Source organism: Nerophis lumbriciformis, linkage group LG32 (genome assembly GCF_033978685.3).
Source record: "Nerophis lumbriciformis linkage group LG32, RoL_Nlum_v2.1, whole genome shotgun sequence".
Lineage (NCBI taxonomy): Eukaryota > Metazoa > Chordata > Actinopteri > Syngnathiformes > Syngnathidae > Nerophis > Nerophis lumbriciformis.
Window position 1 is genome coordinate 29,080,716 of NC_084579.2, and position 26,236 is coordinate 29,106,951.

General features: G+C 40.3%; 1 protein-coding gene across 3 annotated transcripts in view; it reads left to right on the forward strand.

Moving 5' to 3' along the window:
• The first annotated feature begins 14,336 nt into the window (after positions 1–14,336).
• The window catches only part of LOC133574940 (uncharacterized), a 166,761-nt gene continuing 154,861 nt past the window's right edge, over positions 14,337–26,236 (forward strand). For all 3 annotated transcript variants that reach the window (XM_061927304.2, XM_061927305.2, XM_061927306.2), the window contains exon 1: positions 14,337–14,696. The gene's annotated coding sequence lies outside the window, so the exon portion shown is untranslated. The remainder of the gene's footprint in view (positions 14,697–26,236) is intronic.

Here is a 26,236-nt window from a genome sequence, read left to right on the forward strand (position 1 = left end):
TTCTGGTTTCTGTCGACCAAAAAAAAGTACAATAAAATAAATATATATATATATGTATACCGGTAATAGTATAGCACCGCGATACTAATGAATCATATTCGGTACTATACCGCCTCCAAAAAGTACCGGTCCCCTGCCCCCACCATCCTTTTAACAGACATGACGGCGTGACATTGCTGGTTTTACGAGCAGAGGAGTATGTTCGGCAGCGCACAATCACGGAGTACTTACAAGCAGACACAGTGTGTAGACAGAAAAGGGAGAACAGACGCATTGTGGCTTAAAAACTAAAGATAAAGGTGAAGTTATAACACTGAAACGCCCTCAGGAAGAGGTGCTTGATTAAAACATGGCTAGCTAGCTAGCGGCTAACATCCAGCCAGAGTCTGCAGTGTTTTAGCTACTTCTAAATCACTAATCTTTGCCTCCATGGCGACAAATAAAGTAAGTTTCTTACAAGTATCATCCCTGCAGGACGAGGAATAGCTAAACATGCTTCACTACACACCGTAGCTCACCGGCGTCACAATGTAAACAAATGCCATGGGTGGATCTACACCTGACAACCACTGTAATGATACCAAGTACAGGAGCGTATCTCGTCAATACTACTATTTTTTAGCATCACAAAATCTTTATTTTTTTAAACAATTTAGATTATGTTTATAAACTCAGGAAATACGTCCCTGGACTTTGAATATGACCTATGTTTGATCCTGTAACTACTTGGTATCAGATCGATGCCCAAATTTGTGGTATCATCCAAAACTAATGTAAAGCATCCAAACAACACAAGAATACGTGTTAATTACATTTTATCAGAAGTGTAGATAGAACATGTTAAAAGAGAAAGTAAGCAGATGTATAAGTATATAATGTATAAGAAGATTAATAATTCATTTTCTACCACGTCCTTAATAATCCTGACATAATAATGGAATGGAAAATGACCCAATATTAAAGTTAAAGTACCAATGATTGTCACACACACACTAGGTGTGGCGAAATTACTCTCTGCATTTGATCCATCCCCATTTTTACCTTCTGGGAGGTGAGGGGAACAGTGAGCAGCAGCGGTGGCCGCACCCAGGTATAATTTTGGTGATTTAACCCCCAATTCCAACCCTTGATGCTGAGTGCCAAGCAGAGAGGTAATTTTTATAGTCTTTGGTATGACTCGGCCGGGGTTTTAACTCACGACCTACCGATCTCAGGGCGGACACTCTAACCACAAGGCCACATATGTTGCTGCATATGCCAGCAGACTAAATTAGGAGCCTTTGTTTGCTTATTTACTACTAAAAGACAAGTTGTCTCGTATATTCACTATTTTATTTAAGTGCCAAACTTGCAATAAGAAACATGTGAAAGTACCATGAGATTTTTGCGGTCCCCTTTATTTAGAAAAGTAGCGAAAAGTAGCGAAATAAATTTTGGTACTGGTGCCGGTACCAAAATATTGGTATCGGGACAACCCTAATATATATATATATATATATATCCATCCATCCATCCATCCATCCATCTTCTTCCGCTTATCCGAGGTCGGGTCGCGGGGGCAGCAGCTTAAGCAGGGAAGCCCAGACTTCCCTCTCCCCAGCCACTTCGTCCAGCTCCTCCCGGTGGATCCCGAGGCGTTCCCAGGCCAGCCGGGAGACATAGTCTTCCCAACGTGTCCTGGGTCTTCCCCGTGGCCTCCTACCGGTCGGACGTGCCCGAAACACCTCCCGAGGGAGGCGTTCGGGTGGCATCCTGACCAGATGCCCGAACCACCTCATCTGGCTCCTCTCGATATGGAGGAGCAGCGGCTTTACTTTGAGCTCCCCCCGGATGGCAGAGCTTCTCACCCTATCTCTAAGGGAGAGCCCCGCCACCCGGCGGAGGAAACTCATTTCGGCCGCTTGTACCCGTGATCTTGTCCTTTCGGTCATGACCCAAAGCTCATGACCATAGGTGAGGATGGGAACGTAGATCGACCGGTAAATCGAGAGCTTTGCCTTCTGGCTCAGCTCCTTCTTCACCACAACGGATCGATACAGCGTCCGCATTACTGAAGATGCCGCACCGATCCGCCTGTCGATCTCACGATCCACTCTTCCCTCACTCGTGAACAAGACTCCGAGGTACTTGAACTCCTCCACTTGGGGCAAGATCTCCTCCCCAACCCGGAGATGGCACTCCACCCTTTTCCGGGCGAGAACCATGGACTCGGATTTGGAGGTGCTGATTCTCATCCCAGTCGCTTCACACTCGGCTGCGAACCGATCCAGTGAGAGCTGAAGATCTTGGCCAGATGAAGCCATCAGGACCACATCATCTGCAAAAAGCAGAGACCTAATCCTGCAGCCACCAAACCAGATACCCTCAACGCCCTGACTGCGCCTAGAAATTCTGTCCATAAAGGTATATATATATATATATATATGTATATATATCAATTATGTGTATCGCGATATATATTGATATCGTTTTATCAAAACAGCTGACTGTCATTGCCGCCGGCGGGAATGTTTCAAAGCCCATTTTGATGCGTCTTTTCCTCAATGCAGAGTGAAAACAGCAGTATGTTTACGTTTAAACATACAATAAATCATTTCAGTGCGTTTCAAGCCAGCAAGGCAATGTTGTTTTCTGTGCATTGGTGTTTGGAAATGACAGCGCACAACCGTGAGTAAAAGTCTCTCTTTGAGCCGTGTCCACGCATACGCTGGGGAGAGAGTTTTGGAAGTCTTCACCTTGGCCAGCGTTTGCAAAAGTGTGTGTTTTTAAGGACAAAAGTATCTTTGTTTGTGATGACACCGCTTTATATGCCTTTACCCACACTGTCTGTGTGGGGAAATGTGCTCCAATTCTGTAGATGACATCGCACAATGAGGGGGTAACACATCTAATATGTCGATAGAAAGGGGAGGTTCAAATTACTGTTAGTTATCTACCGATAAAAACTAAATAATATTATGGAAAATGACTGCCAGATTATTTTTCAGCGGTAAAAAAATACATGAAGAGAACTTGTTTGTAACATTTCAGTCATCTGGGCGCTTTATGGGTCCTTCAACGGATCCAGAGATGCAATCAACAGAAATGTTCATGTGATTCGTGTAGGTGAAGAAAGAAAGGGAAGGTGGCAGTGAGGAGGCTAAGTGATTGCCGCAGATAAAACGGGATAGGATGTCTCACTCCTCCAGGCGTTTAGCAGTAGATGTTATCTGTCTGTGCGAGCTATAGAGGACCGTAGTCCGCCTCCTCAGGTGACAACGGCCTTGTGGTGATGAAAAGGTCGACATACAACACGGCAGAGAAGGGGCAAATGGGGATATCCATTGGTGTCGTAGGCCGTTCACTACACGTAAACACAAGTGGTTACGTGTATTTCTCGGTAAAACAGGTTGTGATGAAAATTTAGCGTGGTGCTTCAGAAAAAGTAAAAACAAATAAATGATTGACTGGATCATTATCTGGAACTACAATCGTGGTTGATTTTGTGACATAACTTATTTTAAATTTTCTTAGGGTCAGACAATATGTTCGATACAATGGATGCAATTTTCACCTGACATGTTCCACCCGAATGCAGCTGAGATAGGCTCCAGCACCCCCGCAACCCCGAACGGGACAAGCGATAGAAAATGGATGGATGGATGGATGTCGATAAATGTCGACTCAGTGGCCTTGTGGTTAGAGTGTCCGCCCTGAGATCGGTAGGTTGTGAGTTCAAACCCCGGCCGAGTCATACCAAAGACTATAAAAATGGGACCCATTACCTCCCTGCTTGGCACTCAGCATCAAGGGTTGGAATTGGGGGCTAAATCACCAAAAATGATTCCCGGGCGTGGCACCGCTGCTGCTCACTGCTCCCCTCACCTCCCAGGGGGTGAACAAGGGGATGGGTCAAATTTCACCACACCTCATACTTGCCAACCCTCACAAATTTTGCGGGAGACTCCCGAATTTCAGTACCTCTCCCGACAATCCTCCTTCTCCCGAATTTCTCTCGATTTCCAGCCGGACTTAAGGCACGCACCCCCAGGTCCGTGCAGACCTGAGTGAGGACAGCCTCACGTCACGTCCGCTCTTTACTTCATACTTCAGAACCGACTCCCACACTTGCCGTCAGGGTGCGCAATACAACGTAAACCGTTGGCCAACCAAAAAGTTACTTTTTGGTTGGCCAATGGTTTAAAAAGTAACCACAGAACACTATAGTGTTCTGTGGTTACTTTTTGGTTGGCCAAAGGTTTACGTTGTATTGCGCACCCTGACGGCAAGTGTGGGAGTCGGTTCTGAAGTATGAAGTAAAGAGACGTAACTTCATGACCTCGCCTGGTTATTGACTCCAACCCAGAATATTACACTGCCCATACCTATGCTCCTTCAAAGGCTGTGCTACTGGCTGCAAAGCATTGCACTTTCAAATACAACAATGAGTAGAGAGGAGTGTTATTTGTCTGTATGTGTAAATAAATGAACACTGAAATTCAAGTACTTATTTTATTTATATGTATATATGTATAATAAAATACATATTTATATATAGCTAGAATTCACTGAAAGTCAAGTTTTTATTTTATTTATATGTATATATATATATATATATATAGATATATACATATATATATATATATATATATATATATATATATATATATATATATATATATATATATATATATATATATATATATATATATATATATATATATATATATATATATATATATATATATATATATATATATATGTATGTGTGGGAAAAAAATCACAAGACTATTTCATCTCTACAGGCCTGTTTCATGAGGGGTTCCCTCAATCATCAGGAGATTTTAATGGGAGCATTCACATACCATGGTTTATATAGGGCACAGAGTGGGTGGGTACAGGCTGGCGTAGGGGCGTGGTGATTGGCTCATGTGTTACCTAGGAGGTGTTTCCGTCTGTGGCGGCATGCCGATACAATTTTGCTGCGCTTGTTGAGGGATGACAGGTCTGGACGGTATATAATAAACAGTTTCTCTTTCAAGCATAGGTTGCATCTTTTATTACCACTATTGTAAGGTGTGCTGGATGCAAGAATTTGCCATGTTATTGAATATTCAACATTATTGTCTTTGAGGTCCCAAATGTGTTTGCTGAGTTCTGTGGTATTCCGCAGGTTTTGGTTCCTGAAAGAAGCCTTGTGATTGTTCCATCTGGTTTTGAACTCTCCCTCGGTTAATCCTACATATGTGTCGGATGTGTTAATGTCCTTGCGTGTTACCTTAGATTGGTAAACAACTGATGTTTGTAAGCACCCCCCGTTGAGAGGGCAATCAGGTTTCTTGCGGCAGTTGCAGCCTTTGTTGGTTTTGGGGTCGCTCTGTCCGGGGGCCGACGGCTCATTTGCAATTGTTTTGTTGTGGTTTGAGATAATTTGTCGTATATTGTTCATACAGCTGTAGCTCAATTTAATGTTGTTCTTGTTGAATACTTTTCTTAGGGTGTTGTCTTTGGGAAAGTGTTTGTCAATCAGATTGAGGAATTTGTGGCCAATGTTGAATATTCAATAACATGGCAAATTCTTGCATCCAGCACACCTTCCAATAGTGGTAATAAAAGATGCAACCTATGCTTGAAAGAGAAACTGTTTATTATATACCGTCCAGACCTGTCATCCCTCAACAAGCGCAGCGAAATTGTATCAGCATGCCGCCACAGACGGAAACACCTCCTAGGTAACACATGAGCCAATCACCACGCCCCTACGCCAGCCTGTACCCACCCACTCTGTGCCCTATATAAACCATGGTATGTGAATGCTCCCATTAAAATCTCCTGATGATTGAGGGTACCCCCCCTCATGAAACAGGCCTGTAGAGATGAAATAGTCGTGTGATTTTTTTCCCACACATACATATATTGCGCTCTACTACGGTATCGAGAACTATTTTTTGGATAACCTTATTAAGACATATATTCCGCTCCAAATTGACATTTGTTGAGCACTGTACGACGATCAGAAATGGAAAAATTCAACATTGACTACTCCACGAAGAACATTCCCATACCCGCGCAGAATGACTACAAGCTAAGGCTCATAGAAAAGACGGAACACTTCCTAAGAAGGATGCGGTGGAAAGCACATTTTTTCCTCCACCCTGAAACAAAAGGAACGCAAAAGAAAACTTACGGATTCAAATCTACCAAGAACCCACCCACAGTTGAGGAACTAAAGGATTTTGAGAACGACATGCTCAAAATGATACAATCAGTCAAATTCAAGCCAGTCCGCAACCCACTCCTCACCAAGCTGAAAAATGACAAGGAGCGCATCAAGAAAGTAAACAACCTCATCATAGCTGCCGATAAAACCACAAACTTCTACAGAATGGACATACCAGAACATAACACCTTACTGGACAGAAGCATCACCAAATCATACAAAAAAGCACAACCCAACACCTTACAGAACATCCACCTGGAAAATAAAAGGATCGCGGCTGAACTGGACATTGAGGACAGGGTGGACGCCACAGCCAACAAGGAAGCCTTCATCACATTGAAGGACCACAAACCCAACTTCGCAAATAACCCAACATGCCGACTAATAAACCCAACTAAATCTGAAATAGGAAAAATCAGCAAAATAATCCTGGACAGAGTCAACACAAAAATCAAGGACAAAACACAACTCAACCAATGGAGAAATACAGCAGCAGTAATCAAATGGTTCAACAACATCCAAGACAAACAACAGCACAACTTTATCTCCTTCGATATCGAAGAATTTTACCCTTCCATCACGCAAGACCTACTGACTCAAGCACTAGACTTCGCCTCAGACTACGACTCAATCACAGGCAACGAAAGAAACATCATCATCCACGCAAAAAACTCCATACTCATCCACAACAGTACACCATGGCAAAAAAAGAACAACTCAACATTTGACGTCACTATGGGAAGTTTTGACGGAGCAGAAACGTGTGAACTCGTTGGGAGTTTCCTCCTCTCCCAGCTTGCTAGCCTCAACCTGAACCTTGGTATTTACCGTGATGACGGACTGGCAGTGTGTCGCGCCTCGCCAAGGAGCAGCGAGAATACCAAGAAGCGCATATGCCAAATTTTCAAAGAGGACGGCCTACGGATCACGATTGAAGCCAACAAGCAAACCGTCAACTCCCTCGACGTCACTTTCAACCTGAGAAATAACAGCTACCAACCATTCACGAAATCCAACACAACACTCCAATACGTGCACCATGACAGCAACCACCCACCCACCACCACGAAAAGAATACCTACCGGAATTAATAAAAGGCTATCGATGCTGTCATCTAGCAAAGCTGAATTTGACCAAGCAACCCCCCCGTACCAAAAAGCCCTTGATGAAAGCGGTTACAATTTCACCCTCACCTATGAACCCACGCCAGGAAACCAACCAAAAAAGAACAGAAAACGAAACAACATCATCTGGTAAAACCCCCCATACAGCAAAAACGTCTCAACTAACATTGGCCACAAATTCCTCAGTCTGATTGACAAACACTTTCCCAAAGACAACACCCTAAGAAAAGTATTCAACAAGAACAACATTAAATTGAGCTACAGCTGTATGAACAATATACGACAAATTATCTCAAACCACAACAAAACAATTGCAAATGAGCCGTCGGCCCCCGGACAGAGGGACCCCAAAACCAACAAAGGCTGCAACTGCCGCAAGAAACCTGATTGCCCTCTCAACGGGGGGTGCTTACAAACATCAGTTGTTTACCAATCTAAGGCAACACGCAAGGACATTAACACATCCGACACATATGTAGGATTAACCGAGGGAGAGTTTAAAACCAGATGGAATAATCACAAGGCTTCTTTCAGGAACCAAAACCTGCGGAATACCACAGAACTCAGCAAACACATTTGGGACCTCAAAGACAATAATGTTGAATATTCAATAACATGGCAAATTCTTGCATCCAGCACACCTTACAATAGTGGTAATAAAAGATGCAACCTATGCTTGAAAGAGAAACTGTTTATTATATACCGTCCAGACCTGTCATCCCTCAACAAGCGCAGCGAAATTGTATCAGCATGCCGCCACAGACGTAAACACCTCCTAGGTAACACATGAGCCAATCACCACGCCCCTACGCCAGCCTGTACCCAGCCACTCTGTGCCCTATATAAACCATGGTATGTGAATGCTCCCATTAAAATCTCTTGATGATTGAGGGAACCCCTCATGAAACAGACCTGTAGAGATGAAATAGTCTTGTGATTTTTTTCCCACACATACATATATTGCGCTCTACTACGGTATCGAGCACTATTTTTTGGATAACCTTATTAAGACATATATATATATATATATATATATATATATATATATATATATATATATATATATATATATATATATATATATATATATATATATATACATATACATATATATATATATATATATAGAAATACTTGAATTTAAGTGAATTCTAGCTATGAATAAACTCTCTCTCCCCCCCCCTCCCCAAAATCTTCCGAATTTGGAGGTCTCAAGGTGTGTGTGTGACAATCATTGGTACTTTAACTTTAACTTTAACTTAATGTTCCGCCCGAATGCAGCTGAGATAGGTTCCAGCACCCCCGCGACCCTGAACGGGACAAGCGGTAGTAAATGGATGGATGGATGTTTCGACTGTCATCTGCAGTCTTCTTCAAAATGGTCACCTGACCACTGTGACACGTCGCAGATGACAGTCGAAACAAGTCAGATAAAAATGTTATCCATTCTATACGGAAAATATTGTCTGACCGGAATACAATTGAAAATTATTATATTAATGAGAAGACATAATTAACTTTTTTTGAATACTTTGAATTTTCTTGGCGACTTTTTTTGTAAACAGCTACTAGCAACAAATCTAGTGACTTTTCTCTGTGATATTGGAGACTTTTTTGTGTCTTGGAGACTCTGAGGTGAAAGCAAGCTGGAGTCACCGTCCTCAGTGCTGCCATTCAGCTGGTGCTGCTGCTCTGCTCGCGCCAATAGCTAAATGCTAGCATGAATGCTAGCGACATCGACAAAAAAAACAGAGGAGAATGCTGCGCTGGTAAAATTGACTGATTCAATATTGTCAACAAAAGCATCACAATTAAGGTAAACATATGCCTTTGCAAAAACGGACAGCCACTACATGCAGGATATCGAACATCTGTGAAGACCAAGTCCTGCAAGAAGATGTCATACCGTGAAGCGGCACAATTACAGTACTACGCAAACAAGAGCATCAACTTGCAACTACAGACTGAATTTATTTAGCTTCCTGGAGAACGTTGGACATCTTTTAGTAATCACAACGAGCTGGGGTCGCATTGTACCAAAAAAAAGATCAGCATTGTCATCTGAAAAGCATACTTGCCAACCCTCCCGGATTTTCCGGGAGACTCCCGAAATTCAGCGCTTCTCCAGAAAACCTCCAGGGACAAATTTTCTCCCGAAAATCTCCCGAAATTTAGGCGGACCTGAGTGACGTGTCGACAGCCTGTTTTCACGTCCGCTTTCCCACAATATAAACAGCCTGCCTGCCCAATCACGTTATAACTATAGAATGATGGAGGGCGAGTTCTTAGTTTCTTATGTGGGTTTATTGTTAGGCAGTTTCATTAACGTCTTCCCAGCGCAGCAACAACACACAACAGCAGTCACGTTTTCGTCTACCGTAAAGCAGTTCGTCTGCCGTAAACAGCAATGTTGTGACACTCTTAAACAGGGCAATACTGCCATCTACTGTACATGCATATGCGACATTAACATCTAGGGCTTTTAGAGAGTGCAGTGCACAACTGCGCCCACAACAAAGAGACGAAGCAGAATGCATCATCAGAGAGGGTGTTCAGCATGGTTAGAAAAATAGTGACAGAGAATAGAACAAGGATGGACAATTCAACCTTTAACTCAACAATGAGTAAATTAGTGTTATGTGTGTGTATATGTGTAAATAAATGAACACTGAAATTCAAGTATTTCTCTTATTTATATACATATATATATATATATATATATATATATATATAGCTAGAATTCACTGAAAGTCAAGTATTTCTTATATATATATATATATATATATATATATATATATATATATATATATATATATATATATATATATATATATATATATATATATATATATATATATATATATATATATCAGTGACGTGCATATATCAGTGACGTGCAGTCACTAGAGGCAGGTGAGGCGGGGCCTCACCTGCCATCATGGAAATAAAAAAAATGTAAAAAGAAAAAAAAATAATTAAATTGTTATATGCATCCAGTGATTATACTATAAAGTTATTTTCCATTTAACTTCACCAGTTTTAGATTATTTTTATTCAAAATCGCTGAATTTTCACATTTGCCGTTCAAATACTGAGAAGAGACGGTGCGGTGATCAGCAGCCAGTGGAGGCATGTCACTCAGTGCCGCAACATGGATTGCGCAATGACTCGGCTAACTGCTGGCCTGCTGTGCAGTGAGACTGTATTGCTATATGAATTATATTATACATTTCCATAGTTTAGTTAGCTGAGGTATATAATGTACAGTGTGTTTTGTCAACAACTGTATGTGTGTAAAGTATTTCTTGTGCTGAGCAATCATAAAACGGCTGCAAAAGACGTACTGGCTGAGGCTCGCCTCCTGCACCCCCGCCGTAGAATTGTTATATCAACTAAAGTGTAATGACCGGGGCGCATGGTGATGCGGGGCTCGCTCTCCCAGGAATGCAGATCGGGCTTCGGACACAGCGTGCAGGTAAGAAATGATTTATTTAAGAAATAAATTATACTGGAATAAACAAAAACGTGCTCATAGCACGGAAGGCAAAAACTAAAGGAGCTAGCGTGGGAGCTAGAAGGTAAAAAGGAGTCTAACGTGGAAGCTAGCAGGTTCAGAGCAGGAAACAAAAGTCCTCATCTGTTGTGTGAAAACAAACTAGGAAGCAAAACAGAATGACAGGGAAGGCAGGCTTAAATAATAATGTCAGTGATGACAAACAGGTGCGCGTCGGGAACACACGCGGCAGGTGAAAATAGTAAGCAGCCATGGCAACAAACTCAGGTGTACAAAACAGGCACTCAAGGAGTCCAAAACTAACAAAAAACACAAGTACCTCAAAAACGTAAACAAAAATATGATCCGGGCATCGAATCATAACATAAAGCCCACACTTAAACTTTCCACGTGCAAGATTGAATCTATTTTAAAAATGATTTCATAAGAAGCCAAAAAGTGCAAAAACAATAATGTTGGTGTTGGAGGAGTTGTGAATGACTGCAGGGACACAACATTAGACACAACTCCTCCAACACGAACATTATTGTTTTTGCACTTTTTGGCTTCTTATTAAATAACTTTTGTAACCTATTTTCATGGGCTTTCCTCTTTGTGATGTTAAGTTCCTGTTATGCGCTGTTATACAGTATATGCCTTGAGCTCTTATTTTGAAGGCGCTAAGAGCGGAAGTAATGTCACGTTGCGGAGGTTTTTGAAAGAAAGTAAATAAAGTGGTCCTCGTGTAAACTGGAGCCTCCGTGTTTGTTATTTTGTAGTTTCATACAGTATAGGCCACATTTATAAACCCTCGGTTACACTTTTTTAAATAGATTCAATCTTGCACGTGGAAAGTTTAAGTGAGGGCTTTAGTTGCGGCGCATGGACTTAATTTCAAAGTAAAGGTAAGACCATAATAACGTTTTTTTTATTAAATGTGCTTTTTTGTGTGCTACAGTTTGTATGTGTAAAGTTAAAGTTAAGTTAAAGTACCAATGATTGTCACACACATACTAGGTGTAATGAAATTTGTCCTCTGCATTTGACCCATCCCCTTGATCACCCCCTGGGAGGTGAGGGGAGCAGTGGGCAGCAGCGGCGCCGCGCCTTGGAATCATTTTTGGTGATTTAACCCCCAATTCCAACCCTTGATGCTAAGTGCCAAGCAGGGAAGAATGCTGGTATGAGCTTTTAAACATAACCCGTTAACTGCTGCCAATCAAATGGTGAATAAGATACTCTTTAGGGTTCATATGTTTGTAAATCTGACTGTGATGAAGTCAGTGCCTCCCCAGTCATGAACCTCACCGCACGTCACTGATATATATATATATATATATATATATATGTATATATACATATATATATATATGAAATACTTGACTTGGTGAATTCTAGCTGTAAATATACTCCTCCCCTCTTAACCACGTCCACAACCCCCCCCCCCCCCCCCCCCCCCCCCGACCCCCACCTCCCGAAATCGGAAGTCTCAAGGTTGGCATGTATGGAAAAGAATATACAGTTGTGTTCATAAGTTTACATACCCTGGGAGAATTTATGATTTCTTGGCCATTCTTCAGAGAATATGAATGATAACACAAAAACTTTTCTTCCACTCATGCTTAATGGTTGTGTGAACCTATTTATTGGCAAACAACTGTGTTTACTCTTTTTAAATCAAAATGACAAAAGAAAGTACCCAAATGACCCTGATCAAAAGTTTACATACCCCAGTGACTTTGATCTGATAACATGCACAAAAGTTGACACAAACAGGTTTGAATGGCTAATCAAGGTTCCAATCCTCACCTGTGACATGTTTGTTTGTAATTAATGTGTGTGTATAAAAGGTCAGTGAGTTTCTGGGCTTCTGACAGACCATTGCATCTTTCATCCAGTGCTGCACACATGTTTCTGGATTCTGAGTCATGGGGAAGGCAAAAGAATTGTCAAAGGATCTGCGAGAAAATGTAATTGAACTGCATAAAACAGGAAAGGGGTATAAAAAGATATCCAAGGAATTGAGAATGCCAATCAGCAGTGTTCAAACGCTGATTAAGAAGTGGAAAATGAGGGAGTCAGGTAGAACTTTTAGCAAGATCTCGCAAAAGTTGAACCGGAAGTGAAACAGACACAGCAATGGAGGAGCGGGAGCATGCGGGAGCCTACCCATCATCTGTGCTTTGTTGTGGGCCCATAATACGTCAGTTGCAACCATGGGGGACGATTTGTAATACGAATCTTCGTATTACGGAGCCCCTAAAGCAGAACTGGGAAAATTAAGGCCCGGGGGCCACATGCGGCCCGTTAAGCTTTTCAATCTGGCCCGCCGGATATTCCCAAATAATTTTTTTAGATCTTTAATATGGAAGGTGGAGCTGCCATCATTATGTGCAGTGATGTTTTCTAATAACCGGAAGTCTTGAACTATACAAAGTATTTCAATGGTTGGAATCTGCGCTTTTGCATGACACAGTAGTTACTATGGTAATATAATTAGTTACTATGGTCATCTAATTAGTTACTATGGTCATCTAATTAGTTGAAATGCGGGTGTCAGGGACAGACGCGGAAGGAGATTTTTACAACAAAGTTCAAAAGCTTAGTGATCTATCAGATATATCAGATTGTAGGTTGGTTTTTTTTCTTTTACCCTTCGCGTTCATATTTTTGTTGCGTTTCGCTTGATTGTAAAATATGTGGATGGAAAGGGGGTGTGACGTTCATATGTTGTCAATATTCAGTGTTTTATCCTTCATAGTTAATACTGTAAATCCCACATTTTTTATTTTCATGTACATTCTGGATGTCTCATTCAGTAAAAAAATGTTAAATGCCATTCCGCTTTTTAAGGTGGTCTGTCATAATGTTTTTAGCATTCAGACATTATTGTGAGGTTTTGTATTAGTGTTCCTAAAAATCATACACCCCCCCCCCCCCTCACACACACACACACACACACAAACACACGCACACACCTCAACACCCCCCCATCTCCTGAATTCGGAGGTCTCAATGTTGGCAAGTATGCTCACAGGACCGACCGAGCTGGTAAGTTGAGGTACTATACTCTACTTGGGGACAATTAATTTGCATTCATACGCATAAAATGTGCCAACTATCCACCTTTTTCACGTGTCTCTATTGTCCTGCTGGCCACGCTTCCCTGCCACTGGTCCCGCTTATTTGGGCGATATCTGTAAAATAATCCCCCTTGTCTGTTCCCATCCTCGTCTCCCCGTGCCCTCTATGCATGGCGTCTCTGCATTCCTCTCCAGTTGACCTTGGTGTCCTGCCAGCGCTTCCCCATCTCGCACGGCGCCCCCCCCCCCCCCCCCTCGCCCCCTAAAACCATGTCCTGCCCCTCATTTCCACCCTTCACCTCCCCACTTCCCTCGCTCTCCCCCCCCTCCTCCTCTGCAGCTGTACATACTCTGCTTTTTAATTAGACCCGCTCTCAGGCTCCGCCTCCACCCGCTTAAAAAAAAAAAAACGATACAAAGGCTCGCATGGCGACACCGGAGAGGAGGTCACGATGGATGGAGAGATGCACGGGGGGAGACGCAAGACCGGAGTAGGGAGGCGGGTGGCGATGGTGATTGTGGCGATGGAGGAGGGGGTCGAGCACATGAGAGGATAACTGCCTGTTTGCTCACTTTTGTCGTCTTGCTCCCCCTCCTGTCCGTTCACTTCCACTCGCCAGCGCTCAGACCTTCCGAGGGATGGCTACCGAGGTCCCCACGTGAAGAGGAGCGACTCCGCGGGCGCCCGAGACGCAGGGAGAGACGGGAGGAAGGAGGCGGCGGCGGCGACACCGAGGCGGGGAGTAAAAAGCAAACACCAGCGGGGACCGGAGGAGGAAGAGTGGAGGAGAGATGTGGTATGTGTGACTCAGTGGCGTCCTGACATGGAGGAGAGAGTACGACAATCTCCCATCAGCATCACCATAGATATAAGCTGCAGCATGTTGAAGCATCGCACAAAGTGGTAGTGACATTTTGGACAATTAGCATCTTCTACTCCCTGTGAGTGTGTGTGTGTGCGTGGTTGTTAGTGTGTGTGTGTTTTATTTCTGCTATTGGAAGAGCAAGGTAGTGCATGTCACATTTGTTTATGCAAGTGTGCACCCAGGATATGCACATATTTGTTCCCACAGGAGGGTTCATGTGCTCATAGCCTGCCTGCTTTGTGTTTGTTTGACTTATAGTGTGTGTGTGTGTTGTGATACTATAGGGTTGACTTTATAGCAGATGTGCGAGTTATTTTCTCGGACTGTGCAGCTTTATGAGATGCTCCCCCCCAAAAAAAAAGGAAAAAAAGAGTGGGACGCCTCCATTGATGCGGAGCTTTGCAGATTCCAGCACTATGCTTTCCTTGCATATATGTCTGGGGGTGTGTGTGTGTGTGTGGGTGTGTGTTTATAACAGGGGGGTATCCACAAAGTTGCAGAAGGGGGAGGAAGCACCGAGTAAGGGAATCCCATTAGTGTGGGTATACATGCAACGCTATTTGCTTACACACCATTTTTTTTCAAAAGGATATACACACTTTTCCAAACACCACATTCAATTTTCTTAATTCCTAGATTATTTGCAAAATGACACACTTCGGTCAAAACATATGCCCATTTTGTCAAAATAAAGCAAGCATTTGTAAAAATGCAGTTTTATTGTCATCTCACTCACACAGACTTCGAATGATAAGACACTATTGGAGTGAGTTACCCAGAACAGTGATAAATACAAAACACATTTGTAAAAACCCTTATTTTACTATAAGAAATCACATGTTTTTAGCATATGTAGTGAATGATTACTGTAACTTGACAAACTATATTGGCAAATCCATAGCAATTGTCATTGTTTAATTTGAAGTGGGCCGAAACGTCTAAAGGACCTAAAGAGAAAGTAAAAATATCCTGTAATCTTTTCAAGAACTGCTCAGCAATGATGCTGCAAACTGCACATATTTATGTTTACCACAGTCAGGTAAAGTAACATATCACAGTAGTCAACAATGACATGTGGTACAAATTAAAATCTGAGACAAATAAAAAGGTTTGAAAAAACATCTGGAGATAAAGATGTGTGTATCACAATCCCAGTGAGTGTGTAAAGTGTGAAAATGTGTGTATCACAATCCTTATCTGTGTGCAAGATGGGAAGATATGTGTAAAGCATTGTGTGTAATTTTTCGCAAAAACTGTGAAGCAGAGTCTATGCCTAATATATTATATATTATAAACATATATATATTATATTATATTATATTATATTATATTACCGTATATTATATTATATTATATATATATATATATATATATATTATATTATATTATATTATATGTATGCCTAATATATTAGGCACATCTGCACAGTGGTTTTGCTTACTCTGTGTAGACTTTTGTTAACTGTGTGAACATTCAAAATTTAGTGTGAGCCATTGGAAAAAAACTGTAAATCATTTAATTTACTACAGCAGTGCAGGTTCTCAAAACTCTTTTCACCAAGTGCCGCCTCAGAAGAAAACACTTGGCTTTTCAAGTGCCACCATAATGAGCAACATTAAAACACGGTAGCATAGTAGGCCTAAATATTCATTAAAAACAAGGCAGAGGTAGACTTCATAGTTTTGGCCACTGTGTTTGAATATAGGAAAATCAAACACGGTACTTAGATAATAAACCAAATTAAAATATTGCATGTAAAAGTCAAATAAACATTGTACTAGTGTTGTCCCGATACTAATATTTTGATACTTTTCGGTACTTTTCTAAATAAAAGGGACCACAAAAAATTGCATTATTGGCTTTATTTTAACAAAAAAATCTTAGGGTACATTAAAAATACGTTTCTTATTGCAAGTTTGTCCTTAAATAAAATAGTGAACATACAAGACAACTTGTCTTTTAGTAGTAAGTAAACAAACAAAGACTCCTAATTAGTCTGCTGACGTATTTATCATTTATCATTCTATTATTTTGTCAACATTATTAAGGACAAGTGGTTGAAAATGAATTATTAATCTACTTGTTCATTTACTGTTAATCTGCTTACTTTCTGTTTTAACATGTTTTATCTACACTTCTGTTAAAATGTAATGATCACTTATTCTTCTGTAGTTTGATACTATACATTCGTTTTGGATGATACCACAAATTTGGGTATCAATCCGATACCAAGTAGTTACAGGATCATTCATTGGTCATATTCAAAGTCCACATGTGTCCAGGGACATATTTCCTGAGTTTATTAAAAAAATATACATATTTAAAAAAAATATTGATGTAATTATCGTAGTATCGACTACATACGCTGTTGTACTTGGTATCATTACAGTGGATGTTAGGTGTCGATCCACCCATGGCGTTTGTTTACATTTTGACACCGGTGAGCTACGGTGTGTAGTGAAGCGGTACTTTTCAGAGGCGGTATAGTACCGAATATGATTCATTAGTATCGCAGTACTATACTAATACCGATACACCGCACAACCCTACATTGTTCTGAAATATTTTGTTTTTTCATTGTTACATGCAGCTTTCTCTGCGCAGAATGTGAGGAACATTCGGTTGAGTGATAGACATGACAGAGTAAGACAATTCTATTGGTGTTAATTGTTTATTTTGGAGACGGTTTTGGCTTACAGTAGTCGGATTGTACCGATTTCCTTTGAAAGCTGATAAACCTTTGATAACGGCTTGAGTCGTGTAATTGCAATGTTTAATTAAGTGATTCTTCAGCAAACCACGAAATCAGGGGTGTCCAAACTTTTTGACTTGGGGGCCGCATTGGGCTAAGACAATTGGTCAACTGAATAACACTAACAGTGTTACAAGAGATCAATTCAAATAATACATTAATGTTGAATATAGAGATCATACCCTTTATTTTTTGTATTAAAAATATTGAAATTCAACGACTTAATGCCTTTGAAAACAGCTAAAATGATGTACAAGTCAAACTATAACCTGTACCCAAAAATGTACAACAAAAGAATATATAACTTTAGAGGAAAATCTAATTTGTATGCACATATAACACATAAGATTCTTAGCATATCAGTATGTGGAACTAAATTATGGAATGGATTAACCAAAGAAATCAAACAAAGTACTAATATGATTCCGTTTAAGAGAGATAATGATTATGTATGTGTTTAATAGGTTTGGTTGATATCAGCACTTCAGTCATCAACAATTAGATCATCTGAGAAATGGACATTGAAACAGTGTAGGTCTGACTTTGTATGATATGTACAGCGAGCAGTGAACATAGTGAGCTCAGAAAGCATAAGAACAAGTATATACTGTACATTTGATTATTTACATTCGATTAATTACAATCCGGGGAGGTGGGATGTGGTGGGGGGAGGGTGTTAGTCTAGGGTTGTAGTTGTCTGGAGGTGTTCTTTTAGTGTGGTTTGTTGTCATGCGTACTCCCCCATACACACCATATATCTTATAAGTCATTCTTTGAAGGGTCAGTTAGAGTTATTCATCTTATTTCCCTCACTTGGTATCTATTTAATTTCCCATTGATAATCCTGCAAGCGGTAGAAAATGGATGGATGGATGGATGGAATCCTGTTTAGGGTCAAAGGTGAACTGGAGCCTATCCCAGTTAACCTATATGACATTGACGTTCACATGTAAACAAACAACTTTTCACACTCTTGTTCACACCCAATGACAGTTCCAATGAACTTAATGTGCATGTCCTTGGAGTGCTTGGAGGAAAAACACGGAGTAAACCCACAGAAGCATGGGAAGAACTTGAAACATACCCATAACCTATCTCAGCTAGGGCTGGACAATTAATCGAACGTGCATGCAAATTCCTGAGCTTTTGAGGGTGAAACAAATGAGGAGCAAATGAGTGAAACAAAGATCACGTCTACTAGAGGTTTGGGATCTCACCATTGTAGCTACTTTTATATTCGACACAGTGCTAGTATGCCTAATCAATAATCCCTAAACTCAACAAAAAAAGTAAGGCTATACGCTTTACGTGTTCACGGAGTCACAGAATTGGCCAATAAAATCTTTCAATTAGAGCAGTTCTGGCATGTCATTTGTAGCAGTAAGTAATACACTTTATGAATATAATTCTAAAAACAATTGCATTACCATATTATTACACAATTGCCAATGCATTTGGTGATTTTTTTTTATTTTTACATTGACTGTAAAAAAAATACCTGTGGATTTGTCGGTAAATAAACTAACAGCTCAGTTTCCAAAAAATTACCGTAAAATGTACAATGGGTTCTACAGCATATTACTGTAAATGAAAAAACTGTGTTTTTTGTGGGGTTTTTTACAGTAAAATCTGCAGTTGTTGTTTTTACGGTGTATTTATAACAGTAAGTATTTATAACTACTCAGTGGCCTAGTGGTTAGAGTGTCCGCCCTGAGATCGGTAGGTTGTGAGTTCAAACCCCGGCCGAGTCATACCAAAGACTATAAAAATGGGACCCATTACCTCCCTGCTTGGCACTCAGCATCAAGGGTTGGAATTGGGGGTTAAATCACCAAAAATGATTCCCGGGCGCGGCACCGCTGCTGCCCACTGCTCCCCTCACCTCCCAGGGGGTGAACAAGGGGATGGGTCAAATGCAGAGGACAAATTTCACCACACCTAGTGTGTGTGTGACAATCATTGGTACTTTAACTTAACTTTAAGTTAAAAAACGATGCAATATATTTACGGTAAAAACTGGCAGCTTCGTTGCCCAAATTTTACTGTGAAATGTACAATGTTTTTTTACAGCATATTACTATAAATGGAAAAACGGTACTACTGTTTTTTTACGGTAAAATATGCAGTTGTTGTTTTGACTGTTTATCACTGTAATTGGAAAAACAGTGCCACGTTTGTTTGTTTTTTACTGTAAAATTCTGGAGATTGAGCTACAGTTTTTAGTTTTAGTTTTTATTTTACAATTGCACAATTTGTACAATTTAATGGATAACTAATTGATAACATGAGTCAAGCAGCTATCTAAATATTAATTTTCATTTTTAACAAACAAAAAACATATTTAGAAAGTACAATTGTATTACATTTGTTACATTATTAGATACTATTGAAGTTCAAATGATGTAATTGCATGCAGCACATGTATATTTGACGGAAAATTTTAAAAAACAAAAACATTTAGTAAGAAGAGATAAAGTAATTTTTTGATGCATATTATTTCCAGGGTTTTGTGGAATATTTAAAATGGTTTGGCGGACCAAATCTGGCCCCCAGGCCTTGAGTTTGACACAACTAATCCATATTATTAAATTAACTTAAATTAAATGAATTCAGTTCACTGATTTTTTTCAACAAATAGATATGTATCTTTACACTGAATACAGAACGAAGCACTTTACATTAGTTCGGGGGTCAGCAACCCGCGGCTCTCGAGCCGCTTGTGGCTCTTTAGTGCCGCCCTAGTGGCTCCCTGGAGCATTTTTAAAAAAGGATTGAAAATGGAAAAATATGTATGTTTTTTGTTTGAGGACAAACATGACACAAACCTTCCCAATTGTTAGAAAGCCCACTGTTTAATATGTTTGTGTGTATGCTTCACTGATGAGAGTATTTGGTGAACATCGTTTTGTCCTACGAGTATCGGCGGTTCTTGAACTCACCATAGTGAGGACTGTGACGCAACAGTTTGTTTACATGTAAAATCTTCCACTCCTTCATTGTCTCATTTTGTCCACCAAAGGTTTCATGCTGTGCGTGAATGCACAAAGGTGCGCTTTGTTGATGTTATTGACTTCTTGGAGTGCTGATCAGGCACATTTGGTCAGTGCATGACTGCATGCTAATCAATGCTAACGTGCTATTTAGGCTAGCTGTATGTACATATTGCATCATTATGCCTCATTTGTAGGTATATTTGAGCTCATTTAATATCCTTTACTTTTATGATCATTTAGTTTTGCATGTCTCATGACACATTAACTGTATGTAATATTGGCTGCATTTCAGATAGTTGTTTGTGTTCCATGTTGTTCCAGACCACAGCAAACATTACCTAGCTTGCCAAAGATTGTAATAAATCTATTAAAACAGCCTGCAATTTCCTTTAACTTGGACACACACACATATATACCGTTAGCCATTAAAAGCCAGTCAATTCCACGAGTTATCTCACCTGCTGTTTCTAATGTTGTAAAAATGTGTAGAATAAACATTAAATGTCAACATTTCTGTAAACGATGATTTGCTTCAGCCTGCGACACATAGTCATTTTGATAGTAGGCTAGTATAGACACTTACCGTATTTTCCGCACTATAAGGCGCACCTAAAAACCACAATTTTTCTCAAAAGCTGACAGTGCGCCTAATAACCCGGTGCGCTTTATTACGATTCATTTTCATAAAGTTTCGGTCTCGCAACTTCGGTAAACAGCCGCCATCTTTTTTCCCGGTAGAACAGGAAGCGCTTCTTCTTCTACGCAAGCAACCGCCAAGGAAAGCACCCGCCCCCATAGAACAGGAAGCGCTTCACCCGCCCCCATAGAACAGGAAGCGCTTCACCCGCCCCCGGAAGAAGAAGAAAAAACGCGCGGATATCACCGTACGTTTCATTTCCTGTTTACATCTGTAAAGACCACAAAATGGCTCCTACTAAACGATCCGGGTCATAAAAAGACGCAATCTCTCCATCCGCACACGGATTACTACCGTATTTCACAGCAACTGAACCGCACTGTGGAACGGGAGCACGTACGGTGAATATTCGCTCCACAGGGAATGAGAAGTCATCCTTCACTGTGGTTCTAGCTTGCCATGCTAACTTCCACTCATGGTGATATTCAAAAGGAAGACCTTGCCAAAAGAGACCTTTCCAGCCGGCGTCATCATAAAAGCTAACTCGAAGGGATGGATGGATGAAGAAAAGATGAGCGAGTGGTTAAGGGAAGTTTACGCGAAGAGGCCGGGTGGCTTTTTTCACACAGCTCCGAAGGCGAACACACCTTCACTAAGACGGGCAGACAGCCTCGGACGACATACGCCAACATCTGCCAGTGGATCGTAAATGCTTGGGCAGATATTTCGGTCACAACTGTGGTCCGAGCTTTCCGGAAGGCAGGATTCACAGAACAACAGCGACACTGACTCCCGATGACTTCTACGAGACGGAACCGGCCATTTTGGATCCCACGCTAGCGCAACTTTTCAATTCGGACACCGAAGACGAAGAATTCGAAGGATTTACGAATGAAGAATAACTTCAGAAGGTGAGCGCTATGTTTATTTTGTGTGTTGTGACATTAACGTTCGAGCAACATTACCGGTATGTTGCTATTGCTCTACACCATTTTGAATTTTACTATGTTTGTGATTGCACATTTGTACATTTTGGGACAGAGTTGTTAGAACGCTGGTTTTCAATATATTATTAAAGTTTGACTGAACTATCTGACTGTTTTTTTGACATTCACTTTAGCGCAGCGTTTTTTTGACATTCACTTTAGCGCAGCGTAGGCGCGGCTTTTAGTCCGGGGCGGCTTATTGGTGGACAAAATTATGAAATATGTAATTCATAGAAGGTGCGGCTAATAATCCGGTGCGCCTTATAGTGCGGAAAATACGGTACAACATGTGTTGCCTTCATAATAAGACTTATATTGTCTTCTCTGTTGCGGGTCCCAAACTCTGGAACGATCCCCCTCTCCATGTGAGACTGGCCCCTTCTTTGGCTATTTTTAAGACCATTTTTAAAACCCATTTTTATTCACTGGCTTTTAACCCAGCATGAGACTTTAAACTGTTTTTAGCTTTTAACTTTTTTAACTGTTTTTAACTTTTAAACAGTTTTTTTTCTAACAAATTGTTCTTAGGGTAATTTATATTTGCTTTTTCAATGTGTATTTTTATTTCTGTTTTAAATGTTATTTTTTAGTCTGTCCTTTGCCTCTATTTCTTTGTGGTGTACAGCCCTTTGTTTTTCAACTGTGCTTGTTTTTAAAGGGCTTTATAAATAAAGTTGGTATGGTATGGTATGGTATATACGGCTTTTCATTTGTTGCGGCTCCAGACAGATTTGTTTTTTGTATTTTTGGTCCAATATGGCTCTTTCAATGTTTTGGGTTGCCGACCCCTGCATTAGTTCATAACAACATTAAGTACACCTGCACAAGCTACGGTAAATGGAAACCAACAAATAGCTGATTGTTTTAAGACAAAACCGCTAATTTAACAGTATATGTGTTGTTGTGGTTGTAGTTTGCAATTGTGTGGAAGTGCCTTGCATCGTTCTGAGCTCTGTTTCTAATTGTCTGGCCACCTTATTAAGCTACAAGAGCTGACGACCTAAACAAAAAAACATTAAGTTAAAATAACACCTCACAAATGTACCATTATTATCGATGTAAATATCGGTTGGTTACATTTGTGTATTGGATGTCAATAGGTGTGTGTATTGCAGTGGCTGCAGGCCTTGACGTTGTCTAATTAAGACCGGTCGAGGATTTAAGCCTTTGGATTGTAGCGTCTCAGCGGTTATAGCGAGAAAGAAAGAAAAAAAAGAACTCGATCAATTAATCTGCAGTCTGTAAAAAGCAAACAATGCTGAATTTGGTTATTCTGCACACAAACATTTACTCACTGCTGTCAAAGTATGCTTGTCACAATCTATTGGCCTACTTAAGGGGGATTTCATATCAAACACAGGATGTTGGTCAACAAAGCACAGACGGAACAAATCTCTCCTGGCACATACTCTGAAAAAGTTGGAACCCGTCTGGACTTCCTGGAGTTATGTTTTGTTTGGCTATTTTGTCAATCATAAGTTTACGCAGAAGTAGAACTAATTTAAAGATAAACAACCAGCGTGTGCAGATCCCACAAAAGCCTACAGTGTACCTCTCCCGCCAAATTGAAATCATGCCTTCCAGATATCCATTATTTGCAGGACTCCAAATTAAAATGCTATTTGAACTCCTCGGCTGCAAACAAAATCTAATAATTTTACCCGCCCGTATGTTCAAAGCGATGTTGCTCGCAAACATTTACCCGTGCAGACACACGCAGCAGACACATGGCGTCATTAGCATTCACCCGGAGTGGGCCAATTATCACTCTCCTTACAGTTCAGTTTTTCACTCCGTCAAAGGCCTGAGGGAAAGATTTGGCTTTTGAGCTGTTAAATGTTCCGCTATGTTCCCATCCAGTTGCAAACATTCCCTGGATTTAACAACGTCCACAAAGGTGCTTATTGTCATAAACCACAAAGGTCTTTAGATTCTGTTCTATTAATTAACCAATCAGGGGGTTGTGCTCGACCCCTTAGTTGACAATCAATCTTACTTCCAAGACAGTTTGGATAGTTGCTTCCAACTTTGGCAACTGAACTTAAAAAACCCTGACCTTTTATCCCCATCAAAAAACTTTGAGGTCAGGATTAATAGGCACCATTTTTCACCGACCTATTCACAATATATAAAGGGATTTTATTTATAACTTCCGTTAGGAACACTTACATGAATTTATTCAAGTTACCTTATCTTCATTGATCACACTAATGTAGGTCTGGGGTCGTGGGTTTTGATTATGTGGAATATTTTCAGTCTTTCTATCATTTACATTATGATAGGTGGCGGTTATCATTGAGAACATGTTGAGGAACAATGGGCCCCATTCAGCAACCGTTCTTAAGAACAAATTTTGTTCTTAGGCCCACTTATGAAGTTTTTAAGGAGATTTTTGTATTCACCAATGTTTTCTTAGCTGGGATTTGTTCGTAGGTATGAACAAAATCTACGAGTGCTCCAGAGCACTCTTAGGGTGGCCTATTTGTTCTTAAGTGTGACAAGTTCCCTTACTTCTATTGTCTAATGTTAAATTAATATCATAGATAGATAGATCAATCGATCGATCGATCGATAGATAGATAGATAGATAGATAGATAGATAGATAGATAGATAGATAGATAGATAGATAGATAGATAGATAGATAGATAGATAGATAGATAAGACAGACATACAGTATAGCAAAATGAGCAATATATAGACATTTCAAAATACCGTGTGCGTGCAGGCGCACACACACACACACACCAACACACACACACACGCACGCACACACACTGCAAGATGGCAAGATGCCGCAGATCGTGCCCTGGGGAGGGAGCGCATATTTCACGACCAGTGACGAATATTTATTTAACGCTTTAAGCTACCGAGAGCTGTCCCCCCTTTCTTAAACTTACGTTTTGACATTATGTATTTCCCCCGCGGGGTAATACGAATTTCTCTTCTGTAATCTGTTTGTGTTTTCTCTGTGTGTTTGATGTTCAGCTTTTCCGCCGGAACTGTGCCCTTATATGGGGAATTAAGGGCGTTTACCTACGCAAATTATGGAATTAAAGGTGTTTACATATGCATATTGGGGAAATAAGGGCTTGTTGATATGCAAATTATGATAGACACGCACGCGCTAACCATTTGGCATTCAGCAACTTAAGAACAGCAGGTGGGAACAATTTGGTCGTTTAAGAACACGTCATGAATTTGAATGGACTCCTCTTAGGAAATAACTTAGGAAGAAAGATAAGAGGAAAAGTTAGGAACTTATTGCTGAATGGGGCCCAATAACAGTACAAATCAGCATGAATCAGAGCGGGCCCCTTGGCCAAATGCCAGACTTTAGGTGTTGCCGGCTCAAAATTAAAATACAAAATTATACCAAACAATGAGTTTTGACTTTGTGATATATTTTAAGTTTTTCTATCATTTCTAATATAAAAGGTGGCGGTTTCCATTCCGAATCTGTTGAGGAATGATCACGGTACAGTCAGCCCAGATCAGAGCAGTCACACGAGCCAAATGTGCTAAACTTTAGGTCAGGCGTCGACAACCCAAAATGTTGAAGGAGCCATATTGGACCACTAATACAAAAAAGTAATCGGTCTGGAGCCGCAAAAATTAAAAGACTTTTACAAGTGTTATAATGATGGCAACACATGATGGAAGTGTCTATATTAGCTATATCAGCCTACTATCAAAATGACTATAAAAGTCTCTTATACGTGTTATAATGATGGCAACACATGATGTAAGTGTCTATATTAGCTACATTAGCCTACTGTCAAAATGACTTTAAAAGTATTTTTTAGGTGTTATAATGAAGACAACACATGATGTTAGTGTCTATATTAGCCTACTATCAAAATGACTTTAAACGTCTTATATAAGTGTGATAATGAATGCAACACATGATATACGTGTCTATATTAGCTATATTAGCCTACTATCAAAGTGACTTTAAAAGTCCTATATAAGTGTTATAATGAAGGCAACACATGACGTATGTGTCTATATTAGCCTACTATCAAAATGACTTTAAAAGTATTTTATAAGCGTTATAATGAAGACAGCGCATGATGTAAATGTCTATATTAGCTATATTAGTCT